We start from the raw sequence: 13175 nt of genomic DNA on the forward strand, positions 1-13175 counted from the left end.
CTGACTGGATGTGTAAAATGAGTTAAGACAATATATCTTGATGGAGCTATACAAGATTTAATGTTCATTTGGGTGTTTTCTTTAATTTGTTTTGGATGAGGACAGGATATTTTGATTGGCAGTGTGCATTTTGATTGTCTTGTTTCCCTTGAAAGGATCTTATTTTCACAACCTTCTTTCATCTGTTCCAAACCCCCTGCATTCAGATCAGCTTGGCTTGCACTTTTAAGGGTAGTTCACTTGGGTTGGGTTACTCTGAACACACATTTTGTTATAGTCTACCGAGAAATAGTGTGAAAAATCTACTCCTTCTGAGTTATCATTTGTTAAAAAGAATCCAAGCCTGGAAATGTTTTAAATTGAAAACAATGTAGATAGCTGTGGAATGGACAGCATTGTCTTTTCAAATGACTGTTGGCTGTGGGTGCTGCTGTGTGCCAAACCCACGTCAGTAGCGTTTCCATCTAGGAAAGGTCATTCCTGCCTGTGTGTGTTTTACAGTAATGGAGCAATATGAACCACAAGAGAGTTTTTGCTGTGTATTTCAGCAAGTAAGAATGGGAATATTTTTATGGCAGTAGAACCCCATATTGTTCTCGCATGATATGAAAAATGTAAAAGCTTTCAAGGCAGGATTTGTCTTGGCATGACCGTGATCTTAAAACATCTATATACTACACACACATCACTAAGACATTCAATCTGTACTTTCCAAAATTCCCTTTAGCATTGTTTTATATTTACTCAACTTTTTATCTTTCTAGACTACCAAAAAACTTTCTACTTTCAATTACTTATTGCAAGTTCTCACCATTATTTCTTTTCCTTGGCACTATGTTTCAGCCAAAATCCTCAAATGAGAGTTTCTGGTTCCTGGTGATTTATGTAATTTGACTTCTTCAAATTATTCTGTGCATTGCTCACCCTAAAAAAAAAAAAACAAAAACACCATGTCACATGCAGCTGTGCTTTTGAACAAGATGCAAAGGTGACAGGGTGCTGGTCTTTATTCCCTGTGTCAATGCAGGAGAGAAGGAAAAATAAGAAAAACAAAAAAGGAGGCTTTAATGTTTGTTAATGCCTTCTGGTACATCCATATCTGGCAACACAAATATTTCTCACTTTTTCAACAATAACCATGATAATACTCTCATTGACTTCTCCATTACCGTGAACTTTTTATTTTTTGGGAAAAAAAAACACAACCAACCAACCAAACAAACAGCCACCTTCTCTTCAATATTTTTTAGCAATTTCTTATTGTTTTGTATTTTGGGACTGTGGTCTTTCACTTTGATCTATCAAATGCAGCTCTTTCCTTAAGCCTTTAGTTTAATAAATTATGCTCGGTCTAATGGGTTGTAGACAGTAGTTTTTGGCCCTAAATGATTGTTTTCAACAACAATCTTCTTGCACCATGAAAAGAGGCACTGATTTATTTTGTGTTAATACAGGTGAAGATTTCTCTGTCCTTTGAACTGCTGTTCCTTCAAATTGCATGGGCAGCACTGGAGAAGCAGACACTTCAGCTAAGGGGCTGAACTTGGAGAGGGTGAACACAAGCTGTGGGTGAACACTAAGGACATGAGTCCAAAATTCCTGATTTCTCTCTATTATTTAATAATGACCCATACTGTTTTTCTGGCATGCTCATGTGATGCAACAGGAGTGACTGATGGACCAGGACAGACCCCCAGTGAGCAGTCTTTCCTTTCTCCAGCACTTCTGTGAGATGAGATTAATTAAAAATCTTCCCCTACAAGTGTCTTCATCTGTAGAGCTCCCACAAAGATCCTCATTGAACCCTTTGGTCTTTAATACCCAAGGAGGCTAATGGGAAAGAGCAAGAAAGAAAATTGATTTAGGTGCCAAACCCGTCGTCTGCACTCAATTACATATTTTATTCTCAGTTTATGTAGTTATTAACTCTTCAAATGTCAGCATAGACATACAACTCTGGGTGACAAACCCCCAGTAGCTGGAAATGTGTGCTTATGAGGATGAAAAAGCATTTCACATTTAACTTGCTAAAAAATGTTCATTTCCAAGTGAGGACAAGTAAATGTAACTCATATTTGTCATAGCCAGGCTTGATTGCAGTTATTCATGCTAGCTGATGTGGAACATAAAGAGAAGCTGCAGGTTCTAGCTAATATGCAATACATCTGCTTCCCTTTGCCATGGCTTAAATGAAACCATGAGCAAGTATTTTTAGGCTTTTGTCCTAAATTTCAAGTCCATTAATGGACTAAGCCCCAATAACACTAGAAACTGAACACCAAGTTATGAACCAACCCAACTAGTTTCATCTAGAATAAGGAAGAAAATAAAATTAATTCTTATAATCAGTCTCCCGAAGGAAATAAAATTAGCTGAGAATGTAGATGTATTTGGAAAATGTTTCAAAGTATTCTTTGTTGGGAAAACCTTTTCATCATAACTGTTGTGAATAGACATGATCCACACTTTGACAAACGTCTTTCAGATCTTTATCCCCCTATCCCAAACATGATCTTATTCTACTTTCCTGTAAAGAAAACATTCTCCCATTGATTTTTACCTAGAAATTCATTGGATACAGTGGGAACAAACAGCATAATAAAAATGTAAGCTATGCAGTCTTTGATCTCTACAACATTAAATTTGCAACCACCATCACAGAGCAAAGCCAAATTACTGAAGGCACTAACTGGGATCCTTCATATGTGCTTCCAGGATAAGCTGCACTATGGAATATTTTCCTATTAAGACGTTAGCTATATCTTTCACCTAATCAATATGCATGACCACTATTCTTTCTTAACAATAATTTTGAGGTTTTATCTGTATAGCTTTTTGTTCAACAATTAATATGAAAATACATTCAAGACTTGCTAACATTTTCTGCCAGCAAATTAAGGTGGTCAGCAGGGAAAAATATCCTTATATCAAGTGCTAATTATCTTCTAGTTTTTGTTTAATGCTTATACCTATAATGTTCTGATCTATTATGGATTTTGATGTTAACAAAAGGCTATGGGCAATATGTCCTCAACATCTTTTAATGGCAGCTACATCATTGGTACTTTGTCACCAATATAATTTGAGGTTTATAATATACAACAGGTGAAATAATTATTTTTTTAAAGCCTGGAAAAATAGTGGTAATGTCAAATGCTAAAATATTAATCATGTTTGAATCCTGGCTAAATATTAAATCTCTGCTGGTACATCAGTGGAAGCCACAATACTTTCAACAAAACCAACCAAATTCATGACAAACAAATGCATATAGGGCTGTTTTCTAAATTGTACTGCTCAAATGCACAGCTTAGAGCTCATGCTTCACAGGTACAGACAAAGGGAAATAAATAACAGGTTCATTTGACTTTCCTCCTCAGGGACACCATTCAGAACATAACAATGACAAAATATACTGTGGAAAAAATGTCTTTTTTCACAACAATGGCTTAATGAAGATGTGAGGAAGAAATGAGCAGGATATATTTCCCTGCTTGATATCTCCAAGTCAATACATTTTGAGGTCACACCATTCCTTGTGGTACCACTCCAGCACTCTCCATCTGTATTACGCTGTCCTTCAGAGTCTGTGTGGCAGATGGTGCACTCCCACCTTGGGAATCTGCAGCTCAAAGCAGAGGCATAACAAGATCAAAAGTCTGCATGCAACTCACTATAACATGGCTATGAGCAGCTGAGAGAAAATGCTGTGAAAACAACCATCCCTCCAGTATTTATAGTAATTAAAACCCCATAGCAGTACTTAGTTATGTTATGTGAAGAGATCAATCTTCACAGTGTATTCACTTTGGAGTGTTAATTAGAAATATGGTAAATTTTCAAAAATAACTTTTTTTTCTGTCCAGCCTTACTTCTAATAAAAGTCATAATGGAAATGATTGGTTCACAGTTAAAACTTTCTGATCATTAAAAAATTTTATACACATTGTAAATAGCAGAAATATTTTTACAAGCCCTGTTTATTGAATTTCTGTAAATGCTCTTAACCAAAAGAAGCAAACCTCAGATGTGTCTCATATCATAACAAAACTACTTGCTAGATCTTTGTCAAAAGCCCACTAATTTTAATATGACAATTTTATTGATTAGTTGACATAGCCAAAGAGTGACTATATTTTCACTCTGGGTCTAACAGTGTGGTAGTTCTCAATATCTGTGCTCCATCACACCAGTTAATCACTAAAGACTTTGATCCCATCAAAATGAAGAGTAAATTTTCTCTACTTAGCCCAGAGATACACATTACATATATTTTCTGAAGAAAGAAATAGAATCTGCATCTAGTCTACAGCTTCTTAAACAAAAACTGCAAACACAAGCTAAAGCATGAATTTAATCTCTTGAGCACCATCTAATGACCAAATTGTAAAATGACCAAGTACATTGGCAGCTGCATTAAAAAAGGATGAACTTTTTAACTCAAGTTGGTCGAGAATATCCATCAGAGGTTTAAATGGAAAGGTGCTTTTTGCTGAAGCATCCATTTTGACAAAATTACTGAGATAGCTCTTTATGAAAACAACACCTATAAATGCTAACATTTTCTTTTCAGGAGATTTTTCTCCAATATAACCAAAGAAGTACTTAGATGATTAAAAAGCCTTATTGTTTTTAACTCTCCCCTGAAAGAGGAAAAAAGACTATTTCCTGACCAGTTGCAAGCAAGTCTTCATTCAACATTTCCAAACCTTCTCTTGAACTACACTTGCAAAGTCAGTTTCATGTATATTACTGCCACCGTAATATTTTGCATTTATGATCAATCCAAGTGCATAAATAAATAAACAAATGAAACTACAAGTCTGTCTAAAAATCAAATTATTTAAGCATAAGGTAAAAAAATAAGCATGTATAAATCCTTTATATGCTTAGAAAGGTCAATCCTAAACAAAAGATTAGACTCAAGACCAAGAAGGAAAAGAGGGGAAAATAAGGAAAACAGGGAAGAAAAGGAGGAACATCAGAGAAGAAAGAAAGAAAAGAAAGAAAGAAAAGAAAGAAAAGAAAGAAAAGAAAGAAAGAAAGAAAGAAAGAAAGAAAGAAAGAAAGAAAGAAAGAAAGAAAGAAAGAAAGAAAGAAAGAAAGAAAGAAAGAAAGAAAGAAAGAAAGAAAGAAAGAAAGAAAGAAAGAAAGAAAGAAAGATGGATAGAGCAACAAAGTCTAGTCATTACACTGAAGAAGGACAGCAAAGGAGGCACTGCCACTGAAGGTTGGATAACGGGCACATCATATATATATATTTAAATTTTTTAGGCTACAATAGAAAGCCCAAGATATTCAAAGCTCAAAAAGGCCAAACTGAGGCACAGATGGGGTATTCAACATGGGCTAAATAGAGAAAGATAATCTTTCTAATAGCCTTAGAGATATTCCAAAGGGTGGTTTATTTCAGGTCAGGAATTAACATTTCTCAAGGTAATCTTTTGGTGGTGCCCACTTAACTGCACTTTGATTCATGTTGTGGAGCATCTCATAGCACACAAACTGCATTTCTTTTGGATGAGCTAACTGAACAGATGCTGCAGTGCTTTGAAGTTAAAGGCATAGAAGCTTCTGGGTCTGATTCTGCAAGAGCTGTAGCAGCTTGGGCTCCACCTCAGCAAATGGATGCCAGGAAATTCAGGCTTTTCAGTAGACTATCACAGCCTCCAAAAACCCTGCAGAAACAGCCTTTCACACCACTGTCATCAGGAATCAGTGCTCCAGGCACAGCTGCACCTGGGGACTTGCTGTTGCAAAAAAGATGAGAGCTAACTCCTGGAAAAGTTCTCATCCTGAAAACATCTGGATATTTTCCAGTCAGTATTGGTGGCAGCTCTCTAAAAAAAGAGACACCTGTCACATTTTCACCAAAAAAAAAAAAAAAAAAAAAAAAAAAAAAAAAAAAATTAAAAAATTTAAAAAAACCCACCCCAACACTCCAAAAGCAAATAGCTGCAGAGCAGCTCTGGATTTTGGCTCTTGTCTGAGCCCAGTGCATCCTGGCAGGAGGCAGCATTCCCCTCGCAGCAGCAGCAGCCGGCTGAGGTGCTGAGCTGCCTTTCCCGGCCAGGAGCTTTATGAATGCCACTTTCACTCCCAATATTGGTGGCCATCAGCCCAGTTCTCATGCCAATGCAAAAGTTGTTTTTCAGCCAGTGGGATGAAACTAGGTGAAATAAGGGCTTGATTTACAATCGGCTTTCGACCCAGCTTCACCCGCTGTCTGTGTGTGGCGCGCAGGGCCGGCCTCAGCAGGTGTGAGCAGCCAGGAGCACTTGCGCGGGCAGGGAGAGGCCGCCCTGAGAAGCAGGTGCTAATTGATGGGTGTTAGTGCAGACACTTGGGGCAGAATGGCTCAGTGTTCTGCTCTCCTGGCGCACAGCAAGTGGGAACGGGCAGCAGCCACCATCAAGCACTTCATAAAAACACCACTCCGTCCATCACGAGGGCCCTGAGACCACAACCAGCCTGGACTCAGGGGCACTGGCTGAGCTGCGGTGGGAAGTTTGCACAGCACCTGCCTGTGTTGTATCTGGCATGCATCCCCATGGGCCGGCCCCATCCTTCATAAACAAACAACAAAGAAATTTCATGTAGACTTTTATATTTTTTAATATATATAGGTTGTGTCTAAGGAGAAGCAAGTATGTGGGCTAACTCTGGTTTCCCACTTCTGGCTGTCTCAACGTGTCTCCTGCAAGCACACAGGGCTCTGCCACTTGCCCAGCAAACCTGTCCCGGTGGGAGCAGTGGTGGGTGCTGCTGATGCTGGGGCAGAGCCTTCCAGCAGGAGCACACAGGGAGCCAGGCTGCCCCTGCAGCTGAGGGGTCAGGAGGGCTGGGAAGGCTGCACTGCCAGGCCTGCTCAGCCAGGGCTCCTCAAATCTTCCCCGGAGCATTGCAAATCTGACCTCAGAGTGCCAGAAAGGGACAATAAAAGAGGAGAGACACCCACGTGAAGATGATCTCTTTCACGCCCAGGTTTTGTATCAAATCTGTTTCTTTTCCTTTCCCTTCTGTCAAACGTTTTCCAAATATCTGTCAAAAGGTATTGGGGGGGCGGGGGTGTGGTGTTAAGATGACCTGCACAGAGGAAAGGGTTTGCATTCACTTCTGGAAGTGTTGACATGCTATAGTTCAGAAGGGAGATGTCCCACTGCGAAAACTTTTCCTCCTTAACTTCAAAGCTTTCCTGGCAGTGGGAGCCCTGATCCCAAATACGACCAGTTTGCTACTGTCCAGGATAAGGGGGGTTTGGGACCACACAGAGACAAATCTCCAATGATTCTACTGCCTCCAGATCTTGGCTGACTCCTAATGCTCCTGGATAGGCTTTGCAGCTCCACTGCACAGTCAGAATGCCACAGCAGCTCTGGTTGCGTCCAGCGTTCCAACACCACTGCTCAAGCAGATGAGTTCCCTGGGCTTACACTGGCTGGCACAAGGAAAGCTCCAACATCTCAGCACTGAACTAACCTAGTTATTCACCATGGAGAATTATTATTCACCTGACAGGCTCCCAGATTCCACTATAGTTAATACTCTAAAAGTTTTTGAGTATCTCAGAAGACTGAGTTTCTCAGAAAATCTGTCCTTGACATATGGGTTCCATTTGTATTATATTTTGGTCTGATTAGCCCCAAAAGCATTCTTCTAGGGCATGAAAATAGAGAGAGACTATGTGAACAAGAAAAATATATCTATCAGAGGCTGGGTTTTAGGAATAGAGATTTAGGTAAAGTCAAATCTGTTGTTTAACTTAGTATTTCTAACACTGCTAGAGAAAGTACATTACTGAACATACCATCTCTGCCATCCTTTCAGCATCTAATCATAAGAAAAATCAAGTCTGTCCCTCAGGCAACTCCTTGAAGAAGAAAATGAATGCTAAGAAAAAATAAATCTATGTTTTAGCTGTGCTATTGACTTATTTAAAGTCATCATGTGAAGCAGATAATGGAGTAAAGCATCACACAGGTATTTTTTGATGTAACTCTCAAAAATTCACAGAGCCATTACTTCAACACTTACAAAAAAGCTGTGAAAGAGAAGTAAATCTTGCAGCATGATGCATATTTTCCATGGTGAATGGCAGTCATGTTCCTGTACATCCAGGGGTTATGCCAGGGTTTTTTTCTCCAGATTTCCATTATGTTGCATACAATGTCAAGGGAGCAATATGAGAATGTCTTAGCAAGATAATCACAGGACTCATGAAGTTCAGCAGCTTGTGTCATTAAAAATTGCAGTGATATCTTGAAATGCTTCTAAAAATTTGATACTATTTGGCATGACTTTTTTCCCCTGTATTGCAACATGAACTACACAGCAAGTAAATGAGATGGTGTCTGATGACTGCAGTTAAAAGTTTCATGTCAAAACCTGACCTGTATTTTTTGAATGTGGCACAAAAAAGAAAAAAAATTAGAATATTTAAAAAGTACTCATACAAAAAGAAAGGGACAAAGGCAGTGTTCGTCTGTTAAACAGCCGACTTGCACAAAAGACCAGTGTGAAAATCAAGACTAATACAGTGTATTTTTGAAAATACACTGTATTTTCAAAAGTCAAGTGCTCAGGTCTCCACACTGCCATGTGCATTAGAAGGAGTATTTGTAATGTGTTGTAAAGCTAACAAGCTTAGTTAAGCAGAGGTGTGTGGTCTTTCAAAGACTATTCCCAGGGTATAACTGCCCTCCTCAAGAAACTCATTTATCACTGTGATGGTTTCACCTCATTTGAAGCCAAGTTATTGTCACCCATAAAATAATGTACTTTGACAGGAAAAAATTTAATTCATGTGAGAAGTTATACAGTCAAAATATAGACAATCATATCAAAACTTATAGCAGATGAAAACATTTTATGTGGATATATTATGTGGTATTTGCTTGTGCCACAGACTTTCCTTTCCTTTCCTTTCCTTTCCTTTCCTTTCCTTTCCTTTCCCTTCCGAGCATGTGGAACCACACATCCTGGGGTTCACTGTCACTAAAGGGAGGTGTGCATGCCCCACAGCTGCCTCAGTATGGCAGCCCAGGCTCTTAAAATGTTAAGGAAGGCTGAGAAAAGTGCAGATGGATTTAATAGGGAGCAACCATTTAAACGATTGGTCACTCCCTAGTGCACAGTTATATTTCAGGTGTTGTGAGTGTGATTAATCTTGTCCTGTCCTATTTCACAATTGATGTTTGTACTCTGGAGTCTCTTAATTCTTCCTCTTCAACCCCCATCCTCAAAAGTCATTGAATAACCAGGGTGGACTGGACTAATGAAGCCCCAAGTAAAGATATTTCCAAGCTAAACCACAGGCTCCCTTAAGAAACATAGGTTTCAGATATGCATTTTCTAAACAGTGCAACATACATGGTGTACTCTGAAGGAGCTGTGTAGGAACTTTTGTTTTGCTTTTGCCTTTTTGCTGTCATCCTTTTGCACCAGGATCTGCAGAAGCTATCTTGAAGGTTTTGGGTTGTTGTAATTTTCCTAGCGGGTTTGACTTCTTGAATTTATTATTTACTGAACAACTAAAATCAGTTCCAGGGGAAAAAAATGTTATGTCTTTATACAAGTATTTTCACCCTTTACTATTTTTCAAAGCATTCTTGAAGTTCATCTGACTTCACTGGGAACATGCCACAGGGCATAAGCCCTCTGTAGGTCTGTACCTGTCAGAGTCAGCAAGTATTTCCTAAACTCTCTATGACTTCTCTTTCCCCTCATTGCAGCCTGTGTAGCTTAAACAAAAATTTCCATATCTGTATTTAGGCTTACATTGAAGCAGCCTGAATATTACAGCCTTGTAGATCATAGTGAATTCCGATGAAAAATGTGGCCATGTTTAGGGGACTGGAAATGAGCTTGGATAGGGTAGGAAGGTGGCAGGTGACATTGATAATGAGAGGTGAGATACACATAAACAAAGAGGAAAAGGCTCAGGTAGATATTTAAAAGCACAAACAAACTTTTGCACAACAATGTTTCTTACTAAATTATCTTACTAAATTATTTCTCTTTTATGTGTCTTTATCTTACCCAGTCTGTTTCACTGAATTGTCAAGCACATGGTAAAATTAGGCCATTTTAGAAAATTTGAATACCAACACAATCAGAAGAAACACTTATACAAGGGATGCATTGGAGAGTGTTGTGTTTAGGGTCTTTCTCAAAAACTAGATCATTCTTCTTTGCCTAAGGTTCAGGAAAAAAATAAGATTATTTAAAAATTGAGGTTTATTAGCAAAAACTCTGCTGCAAATCTTGTATGCTGCAAATGCTGTATACATAATATGCAATTTTGACAGAAACAGTTTGTTTTCCTGGAATTTCATTCCAAGAAAGAGTACTTTTGACAATTTCAAAATATGCCTTGAAGCTATATTCACAATTTATTATTTTAAATTTTATTGTGACATAACTTTTAATTTATTTTTTCTTAGTTTACCTCATACTTATATAATATATTATCAAAATCCTGCCCACACAAACCATAAGAAATTAAATGTTTCCATTCTGTCAAATGAAGAACCATCAATCTAAAACAAGAAAACATTTGGGAAGCCTGGTTTCTAGAAAATGTTAAATGTTTCAGGTTTTCTGCCAGTTTAATACACAGCTAAATGTCAAACCCCCTTTGCAAAACAAAATTCTGTTTCTATGCAACAAAATCATGTAACTGAAGATCACAAAAACACAAGGCCTGGTTAGTAGAGAAACTGTTTTTCTAAATATTGAGTTTAATACTGATAAAGGAGTCTGTTTTCAAAACTGGACCCTATTCATATTTAAAAGCTGAATATGTGTATTTTTCTTCCTTTAGTCCAACTGCTCCTCCAACTTCTAATACATGCACTAAACTTCTGATGTAATCAAGGGAAAAGTCCACCAGAAAAATTTTAAGACAGCTCATTTACCATGACTTCAATTCTAATTTATTACTTTCCATGTAACTAGTAAAATGATCAAGACATATACATGCTAGACAAATGTCTGTTACAATTTTCCATCTTCTTCCAACAAACAATTTTCTCTCACTGAGAAAATATTGATGTCCCCTTGTGAACAGTTCAGATATTTACTGAAGCAGATTCAAATTGGTCCCAAACTGTTAATCCATGCAAAATTTAATTACTAAAGAACTGGAAGCAGCTGTAATGAACAACCTTAGGTGTGTCTTGAAACCTCCTGATGCTGCTGGCTCTCATCAAACTTTGTATTTCCCCAGCGCCACACAAATTAAATCCCTTTTTTTCAGATGCCTTTTCACTAGCTCTGTATGGATCTCACCTGGAGTTATTTTCCTTTGCTAATCCTGTTACTTAAGAGCAAGAGATAACTTAAAGCACTAAATATGCCGAAGGTGATTTCATACATTTGATTGCACAGCAAAAGTAGTACCAGCGGGCGTAGAAATATTCTGCTCTGGAGGGTTGATGAAAACTCAAAAATAAGCTGAAAACAGTATTGATAAGATGAAGGTTATTTGTATAATATTTACTGACACTGAATTTTAATGTGAAGCCTACACTGTATGTCCTAAAATGAAGAACAGATGAACTAGTGAGCATACAAGAAAGCTATGAGACAGCAAGGGCTGATTCTACCCTTGAGAAGATGATTCAAATCTGGAATTAAAAGCAGGCACAGACAGGGGAGATTACTAGGCTGTTAAATAAACAGTAAATAACAAGAGGAGTGTTGACAAAAAGAGTAGAAAGTATGTTCCCCAGTCACAGACTGCAAAACACTGATCAGGGAAAGGATTTGGTGACGACTGTTGACAGACACTTAAAACCAGCAACCTGATGTCTGGTAGCAGTTTGGAAAGCAAGCAAACAAGGGGAAGTGTAAACAGAGGAACAGAGCACAGATTTCAAGAGATAACTGCACCGTGGTACAAAGGGCTGCTGTGCCCACACCAGAGCACTGCCTGCTAACAGACACCGAGGGCAGCCACAAATGCAGCAATCAAAAACAAGAGCTTTGGAGCATGCCCCCGACAGCTGAGAACATCACTCTGATTAGGGACAGCCCACAGTAAAGAAAAGCTCCCTGGCAAAGAGAAAGAAGGGAAAATACCAACTCACATAGCTTTAAATTGAGGGAAATTTAAGGCAATTCAGCAGAGGCAACATGGTGTTGTCTGGTCAGGACTTACAGAACACACACTGAAAATCCTTGAACTGCTTTTCTGCAGGGCAGCAGCTATTCCTGCGGCTGGGAGCACAGCATAGTTTCCTGAGAGAGCAACTTGGCATTACTGTGTGACTCAGGGATATGGAATTATACAGCATGCCTAGCGGGGCACAGTGTGTACCTTTCCTCAGAGGTGTCCCCTAATCTCATGGAGCGGATCTGCCCTTGCTGAGAAAAATTTGGATGCACTGTGGTGTTTGAAGCCACGCCTCCTCAGTCATGCACCCCTAGTTGCAGAATGGAGATTTTAAAATTTATGCATATAATATTGAAATTGAAAAGCAGTTTCTCAGGGTGGGAATTCTGTTTTAGTTCTGTTACGTGCTGGCTATGCTGATATTAATGTTGTGGTTTAGATCAGGAGAATTTTCCTTTAAGAGACTCATCTAATGGCCTGGCCCCATTTACCACACGTGAGACACATTGTGGAGCAATCTCAGGGCACACAAACTGAATTCCTTTCTGATGAAATTAAATCTTGAGGCCTCTATCAAACCTCTAAATGCTCACAAGCTTTTGTTCCAGACATCGGAGCCTTTACTGGAGCTGAAGGGATCCCCTGAAATGAGAACAGAATGGGCATCCGGTCCTAAGCAGAGATTCTTTTGCCCATCAGATTTGCTTCTGCTGGGCTAAAGTTGCTATAGGAGATGTAGCCTGTCCCTATTTTGTAAGAGTAGCTCCTCACTGCAATTCCTGAGCTCACTGAGCTCACTGGTGTTTTGTCCAGCAGGGTTTTTCTCCTGGAATGGCCCTAACGAGTTGCATTAGTAGGTTTACCTGTGAAAGACATATCCATCCCACTGCAAGGGGACACTAGGGAAGAATTATTAACTTCATTATCTTTTGTCTTTTGCAGAAAAAATAAAAATCCCCAAATTTAGATTAACAAGAAAATATCTAAGTATAAGCCACACAGGTCAAAGGAAACTGATAAGCCACAGAGCTTCTTTTCCTCCCGAAATCTTATTACTGTG

Source organism: Pyrgilauda ruficollis, unplaced genomic scaffold (assembly GCF_017590135.1).
Source record: "Pyrgilauda ruficollis isolate IOZ18807 unplaced genomic scaffold, ASM1759013v1 scaffold1, whole genome shotgun sequence".
In the NCBI taxonomy this organism is placed as follows: Eukaryota; Metazoa; Chordata; class Aves; order Passeriformes; family Passeridae; genus Pyrgilauda; species Pyrgilauda ruficollis.